At 46.2% G+C, this 15,574-nt stretch overlaps 1 protein-coding gene across 13 annotated transcripts in view; it reads left to right on the forward strand.

Moving 5' to 3' along the window:
* NEDD4L (NEDD4 like E3 ubiquitin protein ligase) overlaps positions 1-15,574 on the forward strand; it is a 2,900,454-nt gene that overhangs the window by 2,842,175 nt on the left and 42,705 nt on the right. The gene's annotated exons all lie outside the window — the stretch shown is intronic.

Below are 15,574 nucleotides of genomic sequence, written 5' to 3' on the forward strand. Positions count from 1 at the left end.
AGGTCCCCGAAGAGACAAGCCAGGATGTGGGTAGGGGAGCCGAAACATGACTTCAATCACATTTTTCACATTTCCAGTTAGAAATGTGCATGCCAGTTTCCACAGTTGCATATTGGGTGCTGTTAGGCAGAATTATATGCAGTACCCTTTGGGAACACTACACACAATTAAGACTACAAGTGACAGTACAATTTCACCTTTGGTACAAGCCTGTACTGCACAGTTATAGTGGTAGCAGTAGTGGAGCAGTCAGACTTATCGCAAGAGTAAGTGAGCAGTACAAATAGTTACACAAAGGACAGCAATTGCTATGATTCAGGCAAACACTGACTCAAGGTTTCTACGTAAAAGAATATATATTTATTTACTCAGCAGTTGTATAACATTTCACTATTCTAAGCAAGTTAAAAATCATAATCATAAATACACTACACCACTTCCCTTAAATTCCAGACAAGTGAATCTCACAAAATGAAGTGAGAGCAAAATGGCACTCCAGCAATTTAGAAGGGAGGGAAAGACAAAGTTATTAGAAATTAGGCAAACCAACAGGTAAGTACTCAGGGCAATTGAACAAGAGAGACTACCGTGAGGAGATCAGCTAGAATAGGCTTAGGGTCAAAGTCAATGGGTCAAAAGTCTTTTGCTCAACATCACACAGCTCAGGGTAGTTTGCGGTAAAGTTCGTGGCACAGATTCCGGACGAGGTTGGTTGGTAGAAAAGTTAGTTCAAAGAGAAGAGAAGGACAAGCCCTCGGATTGGAGAAAGATTTGAAACACTTTCACTGTGTCTGAACGAAACGGACAACCGGATTTGCACAGTACCTTAAAATGAAGAGGGAGCTGTAGCTGAGGCGGACGTTCCTGGTGGTTCCTGCAGGCTTGCGGTTCCTGAAGCGACTGTCGGACTGACACGAAGTAGGAAGACTGGAGGGTCCTGCGCCACCCAGGGAACAAACCAGCAGCAGAGCAAAACAACGAATAAAAGGTGCGCTCTTTAAAACCCAAGCAGGGTCCGACCTTCCTGGCTATCGGGCCCCTGTAGCTCTGTACAGCGAATTCGACCAGAGGAGGGGTCCTGGCTTGTAGTTTGGGCGAACTGGTTGGTCCCACCAGCTCAAGCGAAGAAGTTTCATGGAGGATCTTCTCAGTCGTCGGATTCAGATCTGCAGCAGGGCTTCACCGGGCAGTCCAGTCGTGGTAGGGGTCCTCCTCTTCCAGTTCCTCGTTGGTTCTTTCGTTCCAGTGACGACTCTGCCTTTCCATTCCCAGAGACCTGCTTTTTATGCAGTTTTTCCCCATTCATACAGCCTGGCTGTCAATCACACAGCAGGGTGGCTGGCCTGGCAAGGCCAGTCCCCTTAGCCATTCAGACAAGAGTGCGACTTGGGTTACCAAGGGAACCCATGGCAGGGGACCGAAGATCACTCCCTCACATCCTTCCTACCTAGACTATCAGGCGCCTTAAGGAGGGCTTCTGTGCAGAAGCCTGCGAAAAGACGGCAAACAAAGGAATCATCCCCGGTTTGGCGCGCAGAGAAAAACACGAGAAAGACTTTAACAAAAAGAAATGGCAAATAAACCCAGTCGGAACCAAAATTAAAATGCATTTGGCCAAGCAGGTTTTTGTTCGAGGCTAATCTAGCCTAAAACAATACCACGTTTATATAATATAATTGCGGTAGAAAAGTTAGGGTAGTTACCACTGCCACCAGCCAAGTCTTAATGTTAAGGGTAGCGAAACAGGGCTCCAAGAGGCACAGACAAAAAAGAATAAGAGTTAACCCTTTCCAATACTCCATGTAAGATAGGGTGTACTGGGTCTGTGGTTTAAAGTGACTATATAAAGTTAATGGCAACTTTACCTGTTTCTGGGGGACAGTAGTCAGCCCAGAAAAATTGAGTCAGTGGGAAGTATCAAAGACAATCCTGTCTCACTGCACTGAAGGTGCTGTGTAAGACGCACAAAAAGTGGTGCTCATGGAGTAGGTGAGGCTCCAGTGCCCAAGATCACACAAAGTGAAAACACACAGCGAAACACATGTAAGAGTGGGAGATGGCTTACACTCTTACCAGGTGAAAAAAATAAACCCTAGAAATCCAGCAAAGCTGCTGAGGGACTCATTAGGTAAGGGAAATCAGCCATTTATGAGAATTCTCCCTAACGGGTGCAGCCTTGGGTAACAGCAGTGCAAGTTTCCTTCCCATTACAACACAGGCAGGTACAGTGAAATCTTAACCCACACAAGATGTCCAGTACTTTCATCTGCATTGCCAGCTTTCTTTCCACAACACTGGTAGCTGTGGTGACATTTGTTTTGCTATTTATTTTGGAATTAGTAGAACGTAATCTCAATGCACAATTCACAGTTAGAATCACAAAACCGGTTAAAAACAGTATTAACTCTTCCGTGAATAACAAACAAGTAGTAACAATAAACAAAAAAGTGAAATGAAAAAAGGCATCTTTGAGTTATATGATAAGTCATTTTTTTATAATTTTGTACACAAGTGTTTCTAGGCGCGACAAGACAAGGACGGGTATACGGATTGAGGACAAAACAAACGATCTTACTAGGTCTTTTGTCATACAGATCGTGTTAGGGGGAGGAAAGAGGGGAGAGTGAAGTGGTAAGAACGCAGTAAGTGCTGAGAGGGTGGTGGCTCAGCAAGTACAGAAAGGTAGGGGACTGTAGGGTTGCATATACAGTCCTTAAGTGGGTGGGAGGCCTGGAGGCAGTGCAAGGGGTGACTGGTCGCAGGTATTGCAGGAGCCTTTGTGCCCGTGAGGTTCAGTGGGCAGACAGGTAACCAGTTAGCAAAACATGAGAAAGAGAGGGAGATAGAGGGAGAGGGAGGGAGGGAGGGAGGGAGGGAGAGAGGGAGAGAGGGAGAGAGAGAGAGAGAAAAAAAAAAAAGAAGCGAAAAAGGTGGTCTTAAGTTGCTTCCGGAACCTTAGGTGGTCCTTCTCAAGTTTGAGAGAGGCAGGGAGGCTGTTCCAGACGGAGGCCCCAGCCGAGGACAGCAATCTATCCCCCACTCTCTGCCTGGAGAAGCAGGAAGTACCTTCAAATAGCGGGTGGGTAGGGGTAGGTATGCGCCTACACGCATCCTAAATAGCGGGTGGGTAGGGGCATGAACAAAATCTCCCAGAAGTAAGATCTACTACCTGCCTAGAGCCTCCTGCTGATATGATTCTAACATTGCGCACCTTGACTAAACCTGACTAACACTAGAGCCTCGTATACCGACCCCACCTCCACTCCCGCGACCACATCATTAAGTAGTATGGGGCACTATTATTGTCCAATTCGGACCTACGCCCGCATGTCGTGACCGAACATGGTTACATGTTGGCACTTTTTGTATTCGCCTAAATACTGCTTTCTACACTCTCACAACTAGCTACGACACTGCCAACAGAGTTAATTATATATGCGGACCTTTTACCACCATAGTATGGTGCACCACCCATATGCTAGCAAATGTGCTCCATACTACTGTCCATATAATATATTCTAGCTTACCTTATGCAAATTGATTTTAGCCTACCTGTGCAAATTGAGTGCCTATGTCATTGATTTAGCCTACCGGCGCAAATTGATTTTAGCTTGCCTTATGTAATTGATTTTAGCCTACCCACACAATTGATTCTAGCCTACATGTGCAATTGATTTTAGCCTACCTGCGCAAATTGATTTAAGCCTACCTGTGCAAATTGATTTTAACCTACCTGTGCAAATTGAGCCCCTTTGTCATTGATTTAGCCTACCTGCGCAAATTGATTTTAGCTTGCCTTATGTAATTGATTTTAGCCTACCCACACAATTGATTCTAGCCCACCTGTGCAATTGATTTTAGCCTACCTGCACAAATTGATTTTAGCCTACCAGTGCAAATTGATTTTAACCTACCTGTGCAAATTGAGTCCCTTTGTCATTGATTTAGCCTACCTGCGCAAATTGATTTTAGCTTGCATTATGTAATTGATTTTAGCCTACCCACACAATTGATTCTAGCCCACCTGTGCAATTGATGTTAGCCTACTTGCGCAAATTGATTTTAGCTTGCCTTATGTAATTGATTTTAGCCTACCCACACAATTGATTCTAGCCTACCTGCGCAAATTGATTTTTGCCTACCTAGTGCAAATTAAATCTAGCCCTGCTGAGCCAACTAGAACTAGCCTAGTAGGCGATAATTGAACAGCCCACCTTGTGCTATCCTACTTCCTTAACTACCTGAATATGATTGAAACCAGAGGACCCAGCCCACAGTACTTATACATGGCCTTCTCGCCATAATGGCCCTTGCCACTATCTTAACATGCCCTCCTCAGGACAGAAACATGAGACTTGTAACCAGACTGTCACGCCTCTATGAACGAAAAAATATTAACTTAAATAACCGTACAGCGATGTCCAATCCTAATAATTGGAATCTCACTCATACTGCTACTACTCCTAAAAATGTTGCCAGCCTTAATAAACCAATAACTAAACCTCCCTCTAACTCTACAACTAATAGCACACTGGCTCTATCTGGATCACTTATCAATGCCAGATCTCTGGTGGCCCATGCCACTGAAATTGCTGACATCCTACACAACGAGAATCTGGACCTACTCGCCATAACTGAAACCTGGCTTAATGAGGCAGCAGGACCAACCCTTATGGTGGCAGTACCTGACGGCTACCAGATACTTAGTGTAGACAGGCCTAATTCCAGAGGAGGCTGCCTAGCCATTATCTCCAAAACTCACCTCTCTATCAGTCTTGCTACCTCACCTCCTTGCTCATCATGTGAGGTACTTACGGCTAATCTTGTATCTAACAATCGCACGTTAACTATCTACCTTGTATACAGACCTCCTGGACCACTCTGAACATTCGAGGAGGACCTAACTAACCTCATAGCCAACAACACTAAAGACCACTCACAAACTCTGCTACTGGGGGACTTTAATCTTGGCTTCAACGACATTGACAATAAACATGCCCAAACTATAGCTGCTCTTCTTAATGATCAGGGACTCATACACAAAGTACTATCCCCTACCCATATCAAAGGTAGGACCCTTGATTGGGTGGCCGAACTAAACTGTAACATTACCATTACTGATATTGGCCCGCAATCGTGGACTGACCACCGTTTAATCACTTTCTCTGCCACGCTTGACCTCCTCAGCCCCAAAATCATTGATATGGCACCCCCACTCCCAAATAGAAGTAAAAAGGATATTACAGCAAAAAAACTACTCCCGCACCTCCTTCTTTCCATCAACAACAACGCAGACCCTAAACTACTAGTAGAGGTCTTCAATAATGCCAAGGCCTTGGACACTATTGCTCCAGTCAAACTGTGCAAAGGCAGACCGAAATCTCACCTCAATGCATGGTTTACGCCTCAATTTAAAGAACTAAGATTACAAAAAAAAGATGCAACCCATCTGGCGTCACCCCCCTACTAACGCCAACAAGACTAAACTAACTGACTACTCCAAACACTCCAAAAAATTAATAATCAACACTAAAAAAATATATTCAATGAGAGCATTGCAAAGGCTAAGTCCAACACCAAGGAACTTTTCACCATCCTTCGCGAAATGGAATCCCTTATTCCTCCGGTAGACAATGTCCCAAAGGACAAGCCATGGTGTACTGCAATTCAAAATATCCTCTCAAATAAAATTACATCGCTCCAACTGAAAATAGCTAACAAAAAGGCCTCTCTGCACCTATCTGAGCAGCAACCTTCCCAACACACTGGGAACACTACGGCATTACCATTTAGATTTAATAAGATCTCTATCCTTGAGACAGAGAAAGTCATACTCTCCTTAAAACCATCAAATTGCAAGGGCGACAGCTGCCCTGCCCAAATCATAAAGGACGCAGCTAGAGACTTGGCCCCGTTCATCTCTAAGCTTATCAACGCCTCCTTTAAAACTAACACTTTGCCTAATAATCTGAAAGAATCCTGGGTCCTTCCACTGCTTAAAAAACAAACGTTAGACCCCACTATCCCCATCAATTATATACCTATTACCACTGTCCCCTTTCTACTCAAAATTATTGACAGAGTAGCCTACAGTCAAATTCAGGGATATTTAGAAGCTAATAAACTACTCGGATCACGACAATCTGGCTTCCGCCCTCTCCACGGCACGGAAACAGCCCTTCTAGACCTCAAGACCCAAATTGACGAGTTGAAGGACAATGGAAAAACGGCTATGCTACTTCTCCTGGACCTCTCTGCAGCCTTCGACCTAGTGGATCATGCAACCACCTTAGGTCAGCAGCCCACTTTTCAGGGAAGGCCATAGCCTGGGTCCAATCCTTCTTGGCCAACCGTACAATGCGAGTCTTTTCCCCATCAGCTTCTGCTGACCCAATTCAAATAACATGTGGAGTACCACAAGGATCCTGCGTCTCACCTACTATGTATAACATTTTTACCTAGCCTTTGTTTGATAAGTTGGACAGACTGGGTATCACCTACACAAACTACACAGATGATACCCTGATCCATATTCCCCTTTCAGGCAACTTCTCTGAGGGCACAGTCTTAGTAAATAGGTTATACCTCCTCATTCAGGCATGGATGTAATCTCATGGCCTCTGCTTGAATGACGATAAAACTGAGATACTAATCCTAGGCTCTGAAAGTAACATTAAAAAGCTTAAACTTCCTTTAATATCGACAATGACCTCATCAAGGTGATGCCTGCGGTCAAGACATTAGGCTTCTATCTTGACTCTACCCTCACACTTAAAAAACAAGTTAACTCACTTGCATCCACAACAGCCAACACCTGGAAGCTTATCCGAGCATGTAGACCATTCCTCTCTACTTCGAGCTGCATTTCCTTGGCCAATGCCCCTGTGTTGTCTAGACTAGACTATTGTAATGCCCTGTACTCTGGTGCCAATAAATATATCACAGATAAAATCCAAAGAATGTAGAATAATGCCCTAAGAGCAGCTCTGAACATCCCCCTTAGAGAGCATATTTCTAACTCTAGAAGGGAGGTCCACTGGTTAAAAATAACTGACAGGATCCTCTTGAAAACAGCCTCTATCACTTCTAAATGTCTGAATAACTTAGCACCACCATACCTTGCCAAAAGGATAAACAGGAGATCTACGACCCGTCCATTGAGAGCGTCAAATGCCCACATTCTAGAGATCCCTAGATTTAAACTATCAACAGCCGGTGGAACTAGCTTCCCAGTCATAGCTGCACAAACTTGGAACACGCTCCCGCCTGACCTCAGAAAGGAACAACCGTACCCTAAATTTAGACTTAATGTACTTAAATGGCTACGAACAAATGACCTATAACCTGCCTTCTGTCTGTACCCTGCACTACTACTACCTCTGCATTTGACACTGAATGTACCCATTGTTTGTATCATGCGTTATATTATATACAGATAGCAATTTACCACCCTACTGTAACCGGAAGTAGCAGCAATTGCATATTACCTGTATGTACATGTATTTATGTGGCACACTCTGTAACCAAGCTTTAAGTTATCTTGTCCTACTGCACCCAACTACCGAAGGGTTTGGCGCGCATTACTAAATAAATAAACAAACATTTATGCGCCTTCACAGAACCTCTCCAAGAGGCCTCCATAGTGGCAGAGCGAGCACAGTGAATTCCGGTTTATGGCCCAACAGATATGCTGCTTATTAGCATGAGCCCCATGAGGCATGCACTCAGAGTAAGCTATAATCGGGCGTTCACAGGGTTTGTCATCTGATGGGTTTAACATCGCAAGGAGGAGTGCATTCCACACCTCCACATTATCTGTACACTACTGGGTACCGTCCTTAAAGGCCATGTACCACGCAGTGGTTTCTGCTGCACTCCATATTTCAAAGTCCTTGTACCATAGGTGATATTGTAGCCCTCTCTTCTGTTTCCAAGACATTGCTATACATCCATTAGCTAGTACACACACTAAGTCCGTAATCGCATGCCTGTATTGTTCTGGTCTTGGGTAGGCGCCCAGCAAACATTCCGCCGGGTCCCATTGATATCGCGTGACCCCAGCTCTAACACACAGCATCTCTATCTGGCGCCAGAAAGTGCGCACCATCCCCACCACACCATGGACAGATAGGTTGCACTGTAGGGTCAAATGTGGCCGTGTGGTTAGGTGTCACATACGGTCTATGAAGTACATTAAGCTGTATGAGACGAAACCTTACATTACGTGAGAACCTATTGCCAAAAAACAATGTGTAACCCGGCAAAATCATACATACATGCCAACCCTCCATAACTGTAGCCCCAATGCATTCCTGAAATCTCCCTTCCAGGTGCCTCTCAATGTTGGCATGTATGGGCAAAATGCTGGAGTTGATAAGGTGCATTTCAATTGTAAGTGCATGTGAAGAAAAAAGTAATAACCAATATTGATTTCTGGAAGTTATATGCCATAGATTTAAAAGTAAATAAGTTAATCTTGATATTCGTTTTTCATGTATGTGGCATGTATGTTTTTCATGTATATTCGTTTTTCATGTTCGTTTATTCCAGATTGTTTATTTTTTTTCCTATCTGTATGTGGTCATCCATTTTCCCTCATTTCCAGGTTTTGAAAGGCAATAGCGAGATGGTGGTCTTTGGTACCTCCCGCCACGGGGGAAGGGCAGGACCCATGCGTTGCTGAGGAGAAATAGTGTTCGTGTAGCCGATTCCCCACTGGGAAAGCCACCTGTGGTCTGGCCCGGGGGAAGGAAAGCCCACGTTTTCGAGTATTGGAGTGGAGGCTGTGGCCTGAAATGGATAAGGAGGACGGCAGTGGGGGTCCTCATTGCTGTGACTAGGCCTGCCTGAGTTTGTTTGTTTATATGGGGCACCGGAACAGAAGGTATCAGGGCGGAAGCATTACAGGTATATTCTCACCTTAGTTACAGTTCAGTACATTATTTACATTATTATATACATTACATTATTATAAACATTGTCATCCAAGTGCACAGTGAGTGAGTGCATAGAGAAAGATTAGAATTACGACAGAGTTCCAGGTTGAGAGATTTTTGTAGTGTTTACCGGTTGTCGGTTATTGGTCTTTGTTCTTAAGCCATTGGATATAGTTACGCCTAAATTGGTGGTAGGTTTGTGGTGCTCTGACAGAGGGTGGTAGTGTGTTCCAGTGTTGGGCTGCTTTCACCTGGAAGCTATTGCCGCCCATTTTCGCTCGCTTGAATCTGGGAACAGCGAGCAGGTTAGCATTGCTGTTTCTAGTGTGTCTGTTGGGCGTGTATCTGGTTATTCTGTCTGTCAGATAACGGGGAGCTGCGTTGTTAAGGCATTTGTGGGTAAGGGAGGCTACCGTAAGCAGGATTTTGTCCGAAGTAGTGAGCCAGTTGTGTGTTCTTCTGGTATTCGAGATGTGTTTTCTTTTAGGGAAGCTAAGCGCTGCTCTGAGGGCATTGTTCTGAAGGATCTGGATTTTATTGGTAATCTGTTTGTTAGCGCCTACATAGAGGGAGTTACAATAGTCCAGTTTTGATAGTATGAGAGCTCTGGCTAGAGTAATGCAACTTTGGGTGGAGAGGAAGGGTTTGGCTGAGCGTATAAGCTTGCAAGTTTAGGCTGTGGCGGATGCCATGGAGCTGACCTGTTTATGGAAGAAGAGGGTGGAATCGAGGTAGATGCCAAGTGTTTTCACTTCCTTAGCTACCTTGATAGGGTTGCGTCTATGGTGAAGCTGGAGTAGTTGATGTCCAATTTGTTTAGGTTCGAGGCTGATCCCAGGATGATGAGTTTGGTCTTGTCACCATTCAGGCATAGACTATGGGATGCCATCCATGCCTGGATGATGAGGTACACCTTGTTCACCAAGGCCAAATCTGTGTTGTAATCTCCAGTCAACGGGATGAGGATTTTGGGTATCAGCAGCATAGTTAGTGTAGGTGATACCCAAACCGTCGAGATCATCAAACAGGGGCTTAGTGAACACGTTGTACAGTGTGGGGGAGACACATGACCCCTGCGGTACCCCACATGTGATGGGAATGGGGTCAGCGGAGACTGTGGTAGGGAAGACGCGCATGGATCTGTTGCTCAGGAATGATGTGATCCAGCCAATAGCATCTTGGGAAAAGTGGGCAGACGAGTCTAAGTGGCTACATAGGATTTTGTGATCAACAAGGTCGAAAGCTGCCAGGAGGTCTAGGAGGAGCAGTAAGGCAGTTTTCCCATTATCTCCCAGAGTGTCAATCTGGGCCTTTAGGTCGATGAGTGCAGTTTCTGTGCCGTGTTGGGGTCTAAATCCTGATTGCCGGACTCCTAGGAGGTGGTTTTGTTCAAGGAATTTTTTAATTTGAAGGTAGGCTGTTTTGTCAAGGATTTTTAGTAGGAAGGGGACGGTGGTGATGGGCCTGTAGTTGGTGGGTACGGCTGGGTCGAGTGTGTTTTTTTTTTAGTAGGGGGAGGACCCAGGATTCTTTTAGGTTGTTGGGGAGAGTACCTGAAGAGAAGGAGGCGTTGATGAGTTTGGTAATGAACGGGGATAGGTCTCTGGCTGCGTTTTTGATGATTTGAGGTGGGCATAGGTCGCCTTGGCAGCTAGAAGGCTTGAGGCCGAGTATGATTTTTTTCCACTTCTAGCGTGGAAACTTTGGAAAAGCTGAAGCGAGTGAGGGGGTTAGGGGGAGGGTGTTGAGGGATGGTGCGTGGGGGGGGGTGTTGATGGGTTTGGAGTTGGATAAAGTCTCTTTCTTGTTGTTAATTTTGATTTGGAGGCCTGCAACTTTGTTGGATAGGGCATTTTGGATGCTGGTGCACCATTGTTTGTCTTTTTTGCAGGTGTCTGGGGCCGGGATGGGTGTTTCTAGCTCTTTTAATATGGTGAACAAATCTTTAGTGCTGGATTTGGCATGCAGTATTCTCAGGTTGTAAGATTCTTGTTTGGCGAGGAAGATTTCTTTTTTATAGGTGGAAACTGTTTTGTTGAGGATTAGCTTGTTGCTGTCTGTGGGAGCTTGTCTCCAAATTTGTTCCTTTTTGCGTTTCTCTGATCGGAGGGATTTTATGTGGGGCGTGAACCAGGTATTCAAGTGTTTTATCGGCTTGGGTTTTCTCAGCTTTAGTGGTGCGATGGCATCTAGGGCTAGACGCATGCTATTGTTGTAGCTTTCAACCAAGAGGTGGGGGTTGCAGTTGGCAGGGAGTTGGTTCAATGTGGGTAGAATAAGAGGGATGAGTTTTTCTACAGTTATATTTTTCTTGCTTCTAGTCGGGATGGCTGTGGCTAGGGAGGTATTAGCGATTGGGCTGGGCGCTTCATGTGTGAAGGAGAGGAGGTGGTGATCTGACCAGGGTTGCGGGGTGATGGCAGTGATGGAAATCGCGCAGTTGTGGTCAGCTGTCCAGTCAAGAATTCTCCCTTTGTTATGAGTGGGGGTTGACACTCTTTGGGTGAAGCCTAGTTCTGACAGTGAGTTGTTGATGGTGGACGCTTGGGTGTCTTTAGAGTCATTGTAGCCAAGGTTAAAGTCTTCTATGAGGAGGCATTGGGAGGTATTCTTTAGGTTGTAGGAGAGGCTGGAGTTAAGGTCTTCCTCGAAGGAGCCTAGGGGACCTGGGGGTCTGTATAGAAGGTGGATGGTGATGGTTTGGGAGTTAGTAGTGGGGAGTTTGGCTGTGAGCAATTCACAGGATGAGTAGTGGTCGGTGCTGTCGGGTTTAAGGTTGAGGTTGGTTTTGGCGATTATAGCCAGGCCCCCGCCTCTGGAGTCAGTTCTGTCAGCTCGGAGGACGGAGGAATTCTCAGGGATGACTAGCGCAAGGGCTGGGCCAGCTGCTGCCTGAAGCCAGGTCTCAGTGATGGCTAAGAAGTCTAGTTCTTCTGTTAGGATGAGGTCTGCTGTGTCTAACGTGTGGGCTACTACCGATCTCGCATTGATTAAGGCCCCTCTTAAGGGTGTAGTGGTAGGTTTGCTCGTAGTAGTCTTGTGATTGGTTATAGTATTGGTTCGGCTGGGCTTCGGTGGGTTTGTGCATTTGTTGGAGGGGAAAGCCATGATGTGAGACTGGGGACAGTTTGATAGTTTGGTAAGGGTAGTATCCCTAGCTCTGGGCTCATATATTTTGGTGAGTTTGGCACATAGTTTAGAATTTCTAGTGGCGAGGTTGCACGGTGTAGAGAGGTAGAGAGGTACATGGTGAGTGGAGGGGTGGTAGCCATGCTCGTCGGGCCCGGGGGGGGGGGGAGGGGGCTGAGATGACTAGATGCGTGCAAAAGGTGGAGGCTGACTCTTAGCAGTACTGAAAATATACCCGGTAGGTACATTTTGGTGGGGGGAGGTGCGAGTGGTGTCAGCTGGTTCCTAAGTTGTTAGGTTCCTAGGAGCTGGGCAGGGGACTTCCGAATCACAAGGGTGAGATGAATCACTTTGGATTGCATGTATTAGATGTGGCGGGCTTCAGATGAGTGTGAGGGTCATACGGTATCTAGTGTCGCACTGGTTTGTGCTGACTAAGTGGTGAGGAAGATCACCTAGATTCAAAGTCAAAATAGACAGCTAATACACATTAGGTTGCATTGACTAAGGGGGGCAAAGGTACACCTAGATGCAAGAGTCAAAGTAGACAGCTAATACACATTAGGTTGCATTGGCTAAGGGGCGGAGGTTCACCTAGATTCAAAAGTCACGTAGGCAGCAGAGAGATATATCGCACTGAGTTGCATTGACTATCAAAATGACAAAATTTGCAGTGACTAGAGTGGATACAGCAGAGAGCTCCAGGATTGGCAGACTAAGTCTGGGATTCTCTACGTGTGGTTGGCGGCAGTCTAAATGCAGGTACAATAGTGAAAGCAGGCAAATTCAAATGTACAAATCACTGATGTGATCATTAATCAGTCTGAAAACAGTTTTCTCGGTAGGCATTCTAGTGGCAGCCTTGATAAACAGTCCAGCGGTGAGCAAAGTTTTTGCACTCTGTGTGCCGTTTACTGCTGTACCATTGGCAAGCGTGGTGGTAGACAATAGTGACCTGTAGCTAGGCGATGCGACAGAGTGTTAGTGCATTTATGTTCAAAAGTTACCTGGTGTATGACAGGCAGGGGTTATGGCAGACACAGGCACAAACAGGCACCTAACAGGTGATTTCGAACAAGAGGGTCCTGACCTCAAATATTTAGGCTACAGTTGTTTGCTGTAGACACAATTCTCATACCTCCTATTCTCATACCTCCTATTCTCATATTACAGTGAAATTCAAGTACTTCCACTGTTTAGCAATCTTACGAATGAATAGAAAATACAAACAAACAAAAAAACATAGTCATTAGCTTGCTCAATTGTATAAAGCGAGGGCTCTAGTGTTTGGACAAAAAGAGAAAATCATTCAAAAACAACGTTTTGTACTTGTAGGCGAACAGAGATCAAGAGATAAACTGTTGGCATTCTGCCTATATTTTGAGAAAGAACACAGAATGCCAACAGTTTATCTCTTGATCTCTGTTCGCCTACAAGTACAAAAAGTTGTTTTTGAATGATTTTCTCTTTTTGTAATATCTTTTTGTCGCTGTAATATGTGACCTAAAGTAATAAAGGTCCCCAAACTGGTTTTCCAGTCTTTCCAGAATTTGGATTTGTACACTTTCCTCCCAGGATACATAATCTGTAAAATGCAAAGTACTGTACATGGAGAGGTATGAGAATTGTCAGGACCCTCTTGTTCGAAATATTTTTATAGCCTTATTGTCCTGTCCGGTCACAGGCTTTCCCTCAGGTTACAAACCTAACAGGTGATGGCCGTGCTACAGTGGGCCTTGGACAATGTGGGCCGGCTTCGCCTGCCAGCGACCAATGGGGGAGTAGATAGACACGGCAGCCTATCAGTGTTGGAGGCTGGAGCCTCAGTAGATGTTGATGCAGGCAGTACAGAAGCAGGCGGCCATTTAGGAAGGGTTAAGGCCTTGTGTGCTTCAATGGCGATTTCAGTGCTGCATCCAATAAATAAATTCAAAATCGGTGGATGTGGGCTGCAAGGAAGCATATCCTTTCTTCAATTTGTTTTTCCCGGCACCCTCTCGGCAATAACCCATGCATCCGCCCATTTTGGACCCATTACATAGCAATAACTCATTCCTCTTTCCCCCCAAGAAATGTGTAGAATGAATCTTGCTTTGTTTTTTGGCATAAAAAGGCAGCATATTTATTTTCCACAATAACATAAAACCACACATTAGTGGAAATAACTCTGAAGATGCAGCGACTGCTCCGTGTCCAACAACCTGCTTCCCCCTTTCTTTCCAAAAGTCCATTATAGGCCCAACTCTCCCAACCCTTTGCGCCTGAGCTTCGGCTGCCCATGCAGGTGTTCCTGGACGGGGAGAGTGCCGTTTCCTTGGGGGAAGCTGAGCCCTTGTTGTTCCCCCCCAGACGCCCCTGACGTTCAGGCTCCCAAGGGGCGCTGGTCTGAGAAGAGCGAAGACCCGTGCGGCTTTCTCCTGGCTCATCCGGAGTCTGTCTCTTGTGTTTGGTTGCCCAAACACCGCCATGCCACAGGTGGGTTTTCGCCCACTGTGGCTCCCTCCCTGCTTCCTTCCTTACATTTCTAGGATTTTTGTGCAAAAGATCCAGTAGAATAGCTCCAATCCCAGTGGTGACAAATGTACCCCATCCTTCAGAAAATACTCTGGGGAATTTAAATGAATCAAGCCGTGCCTGATCTGGCCAAAGCCGCTGCCCCTGCAGAATTTTGCCATTGCCCCATTTAGCTTTCGTCTGGACCTCTCCACGGCTGCGTGATTATCCGCGCCCCTCCATTCCGGCCTTGGGATTATCTCTGGCCCAATTATTTCCGTTTCACCCAATTGACCTGCCAATTCCTGTAGAGAGCCCATCATCTCCCGCATCAGAGCCCCCCTTCCCAGGCTTGTCGGGTCGTTACCTCCCAAGTGTATGACCCATACGTCCGGCTTTTGCCGTTTCCCTAGCAATCTGCAAACCTGCCCCTGCAGTTGTGCCCATTTCATCCCCGGCACCCTGTGCCACTCAATTCTGCCCTGGGAATCACCTCTGACCACACGATCTCCATTTTACCCAGCTGTGCAGATATTTCCTACAAAGAGAGCATTGTGCCTGCTCTGGGACACTTCTTCCTCTGTCCCCTTTCCATCCCGCTCCACCTTAACCAGGGCGGGCCTGTTCCGGGACACTTCTGCCCCTGCCACCTTTCCATCATGCTCCGCCTTAACTCGGGTAGGCCTGCTCTGGGACACTTCTGCCTCTGTCTCTTTCCCTCCTGTTCCACCTTAACCAGGGCGGGCATGCTCTGGGACACCTCTGCCTGCCCTTGCAGGAGTTACCTGCTCCCCCCTATTCCTTTGCACCAAGTCCGTAGTAGGCCAAACTCTCCCAACCCTTTGTGCCTGAGCCCACACTGCCCTTGCAGGTGTCCGTGGGCGGGGAGAGCGCCGTTTCATTTTTGGGGAAGCTGGTCCCTTGTTGCTACAACCAGATGCCCCTGCCGTTAGGTTCCCAAGAGGTGCCGGTCCGGGAAGTGCGAAACCCTTCGCGGAACAACTTTCCTAGGAGTT

Source organism: Ambystoma mexicanum, chromosome 6p (genome assembly GCF_040938575.1).
Source record: "Ambystoma mexicanum isolate Mex_15411 chromosome 6p, UKY_AmexF1_1, whole genome shotgun sequence".
Classification (NCBI taxonomy): domain Eukaryota; kingdom Metazoa; phylum Chordata; class Amphibia; order Caudata; family Ambystomatidae; genus Ambystoma; species Ambystoma mexicanum.